This window comes from Phascolarctos cinereus, unplaced genomic scaffold (genome assembly GCF_003287225.1).
Source record: "Phascolarctos cinereus isolate Bilbo 61053 unplaced genomic scaffold, phaCin_HiC Scaffold_3;HRSCAF=262, whole genome shotgun sequence".
Classification (NCBI taxonomy): domain Eukaryota; kingdom Metazoa; phylum Chordata; class Mammalia; order Diprotodontia; family Phascolarctidae; genus Phascolarctos; species Phascolarctos cinereus.
In genome coordinates, this window is record NW_027555736.1 from 242,237,396 (window position 1) to 242,241,826 (window position 4,431).

Sequence of the window (4,431 nt, forward strand, 5' to 3'; positions counted from 1 at the left end):
TCTTATTATAGAATTCCTTGATGGCCTCTTCCTCAATACATTGCTTGGCACATTTTTGTTTAGTCATTTTTCAGCCATGTCCAACTCGTCATGACCTCATTTGAGGTTTTCTTGGCAAAGATACTAAAGTGGTTCACTGTTTCCTTCTCCATGGTAGGTACTTAATAAATGTTTTTTGTTTGATTGATTGTCCTTCAGAGTGCTGAATTTGTTATATGTTGCAGGTACTCATTCCCATTATGGCCCTCTTCATTAACCTTTATTTGATATTCATTTTTAATTATTTAGAGTCAATAGTATGCTATGCACTGTTCCTATACAGTAACATGTAGAGGGCTGGCTTTGGGGAGTTGGAAGACTTAGGCCAGCCCGGGTTTTACCTGTAGATTGTGCTAAGCCTGACAGCTGTGAAACTCAGGATGTTGGCTCACCACCCCCCCTGTTCCGTCTCTTGAGAACAGGATGCAGGAAGGGAGGAAACGGATGGGGTACAGGACAGGATGCAGAAAAGAAAGTAACAGACAAGGTACAAGGAAGTAAGGAAATCACTTAATTAGGTTTGTGCTTTTCTTAGAAAATAATGTTACTGTTGCTTGATCCAGTACTATATAAGCCTGAGCCCTCAGATCAATAAACAGAGTTTGTTCTTCACTGCTCTCACCTGGCCCGCGATTCGTTCTCTCTTCACACTCTGCCGGCATCAGACCACGGCCGCGGACGCAGGCACTCAGGACGGTAACACACATAGAAAGTTAATTTAATAAGATAATCATACTCTTCCCACAGGTAGGGAGAATGCTGAATCCTGGTGGAGGAGGAAGTTTAGAGTTTTCTGGGAAACCCTGAGCTTGTAGCTTTTTTCCTCTTAGTCTGGGTAAAGAAGAAAAAATGGGCAATTTGCAATCAATGGAGGGCAGAGTGAAGACAGGAATGGTTCACATGGCTTAGGAAGCCTTTTGAAGTAAGATTGGAGAGATAGTGAGCAGAGAAAGAAAGCAATACAAACAGGGATGGTCATCAAGTCCTATAGATTCTTTGTGGTGAATGTGTGTGTATATTCTGAATCAGTGGACAGGCTGGCTTAGCTTCTTTTATTTTATTGAACAGATAATTCCTACTGAATCAACTGGGTGATAATATCTTTGAAAACTAATGAAACTCCAGAAAGTTATTCTGTCTCCAACTTTTCCTCCCCATAACTGGGAATTTCCTGGTTTTATTTCTTTGTGATACTTTTAAATGTTCTTTTTTTCTGATTTTTTTTCTTTCCTTTTCCAGCAACTGAGTGGCTCAATGGATAGAGAGATGGTCCTGGAGTCAGGAGAATCTGAGTTCAAATTCAACATTAGACATTTGCTATCTGTGTGATCCTGAGCTTAAAACTAAAATTCTGTTTGCCTCAGTTTCATCATCTTTAAAATGAGGATAATAATAATAATACCTTCCTCCCAGAGTTGTTGGGAGGTTCAAATAAGAATATTTGTAAAATGATTGCATTGACTGTCACATGAAAAAAGTTTATTCCTTCCTTCTCTTCACATAAAAATCTATAATCATCTGTGGATGTTGTGTGCTCCATATTTGCTAAAATATACCCCAAATTATAATAGGGTAAAGATTCCAGTCTCTGGTAGCAAATAGGGAATCCCAGACAAGGGGCTCAGAAGCTACACTATTATTTTATTAATAATTTATTGGTTCTTCCAAAAGCCATTACTTTTTAAAGAACCTGGGATTCATGTGTGTGTGTGTGTGTGTGTGTGTGTGTGTGTGTGTTTCTACATATATGTGTTTTTAGAATAAAGGAGTCATGAGTTTGCTATTAGAATAGGTGCCTGAAGCAAAGCAACTGCCAGCCTGGATGAGAAATAAGATAGGTAGAACAAAATGGAGAAGAGAATTGTAGCTAAAAGGAAGGACCTATTAAAAGAAAAACCTTGTGAATGGGGAGGACCTGGGGTGAAGATGGGCCTGTTTTAAAAGGGTTCAGTTCTGCCTCTTTCAGAAAGGGTTACGGAGTAGAAAACAGCATCACCCAGTAAATGTTTCCTCAATAGCCACACGTTCAGTTTACATTGGTATTTTTTTTTAATAGATCTTTACTTTCATGGGAAATTTGGAGTCAGTAAAGGAGATCTGTATTTTCTCAAAGGTAATCCAACCTACTTTCTTTTTTCTGTTCAACTCAGCTACATCATACATTTGCACTATAGATATTCCAGATATAGATACAAATGGACAAACTTTATAGCTTCCTGTTGAAAGGCATGTTGTAATTTGGGCAACAGTTATTCTTCATGTGTGTGGGTAATTGAATCAAATTTCTTTGAATAATTATGGACCTCTTTCAGTAGATTCTGTAATGTATTAAGATCTATTATAGTCCATATGATAGCATCTACAAATAGGAATTTATAGAAGACTTCGTTATCCACAGGAAATCTCTTTCAACTTGGATTCTGCACTAAGCTTTCTTCATTACAGTGGTGAATACCTTTGATATATATGACTTTCCTTATTTTATTCCCTGACTGATATTTATGATCATGGGATCATTAAATAGAGTTATTTCTGTTACATCCTTCAAGAAAACCTGAAGAATCTTAATGTTTGAATGAAAGAAGCCTTGCTGGAAAAGAGACCATAAGGTTGGATTTTGTTCTATGTAATCAACAAATGATAGCAATGCTGAGATTATAATTTTCTACATCTTTCAATCAATTGTAAAGTGGTAAAGATGTGGTTTATTTTTGAAAATTGCTTTTGAAAGGTTATTTGTTGCCTGATGACGTCCTTGATTCATGTATAAACTACATTCATAAAGATTTTGTAGAAATGGGAGATTAGGCAAGTGGGTTATTCAAGTTATCCATTCTTTCTCAAACACTTTTTTATTTGTTTTTTTAAATAAAATCCAAATTTTGGGCTTTTTTTTTAAAACCACAGTTTTAATTTCCATCTTATCCTCCTTCAGATGCATTGCATCTGGTAACTCAGCATGCTCACAATTACATTGTCTTCAGCATGTTTCTTCTCTACATACACTCGATTCAATCCATAAGCTTTTCCTTTCTTTGTTCTCTGTAATGCTGTTTCTACTTCCCCATGAACACATTGGCCATTGGTGTTAGTGTCCAATTGTCCTACCATTCACGATGGAAACAAAAATTTGCTATAATAAAATGTATATATATATATATATATATATATATATATATATATATATATATATATATATATATATGTTATATTTTCTTCTATTTTTTGTTCTTTTCATTTTTATCCTTAAATGTCCTTGGGATGACTTTGCTTACTTTGATATCTTGCCAAACTGTCTTTAAATTGGTTTTACCCTTTACTATTTCTCTCTGTTCTATGAAGAATTGTTCAGAATCACTCATCAACCTTCTTCACAACATTTTATCATAGATGGTAACTTGAAATATGATATCCAGGATTCTTGCTTGGCCATAATTTCAGGAAGCCTAACGATTCTTAAATGATCTTTCAAACTGTTTTCCAGATCAGTCATTTTTGATAGTAGATACCTTATGTTTACTTCTATTTTTAAAGCTTTTGACCTTCTTCTAATATATATTTAAAAAAAAAAGAAGTTATGGCCTGGTTTATTAAAGAATACTTTTGTACAGTTTACTTTTTGCTGGTCTGTTCTGGCATGCTTCTAATGATGTCAGAATCACCTGGATCAATGATAGCCAGGGTACACACTCTGTAGTACTTCCCACATGCTGTACCTAATTCAGTGTTATTGCCACTGTAGTGATGTACGCCAGTTTTGGCCAACATAGAGTAATATTCAATCTCTGATTTCCTCAAGGCTGGGCAGTTGTTGGCTAAGATGACCAATTTGGCTTTGCCTTGTCTGATCATTTTCAGGGTCTGTTTGTAGCCTAACACGTATTTGCCGCTTTTCATAACCAGCTGGAGCCTTGAGTTGATGGATTATGGCGACTTTTTTGTCTTCTTTGCAGCCACCATCTTCCTGCCTGCTGTGCGGAAGGACCCTCAGCCAGAGACCTGCCACCAAGATGGCCTAGAAGAGAGAAAGGAAGGAGCTCCCACAATGCAGTGCTCTCCTAATATTTCTTAATATCTCTTAGATTCATGAAGTTCTGTTTCATTCCATTCTCTTTTTCAGAGAATCTACTACTTTCATATGGTTTTCAAACTTTTATTCTAAGCTATTTATTCCTCTTCCCAATTTTCCTTCCAGATCTTTTGATTCACTTTAATTTCATTTTTTATCTTTCTTTATTTCTTCTAGTAACTCCTATGATATTTACAGCTAACTATTTATTTTTATTTTTTTCATCTTTTCTTGTACTTGTGGAGTCATTTGCTTCTTCTGGGTTTTTATTTTCTCATCTCTTGCATAGAAGCATGTTGCAAAATGTCTAACCACTACTCCTC

The 4,431-nt window shown here is 35.9% G+C and overlaps 1 pseudogene; it reads right to left on the bottom strand.

Annotated features, from left to right (window-relative positions):
* Nucleotides 1-3,631: 3,631 nt before the first annotated feature.
* Nucleotides 3,632-4,014, bottom strand: LOC110208474 (large ribosomal subunit protein eL30 pseudogene; annotated as a pseudogene).
* Nucleotides 4,015-4,431: the final 417 nt, after the last annotated feature.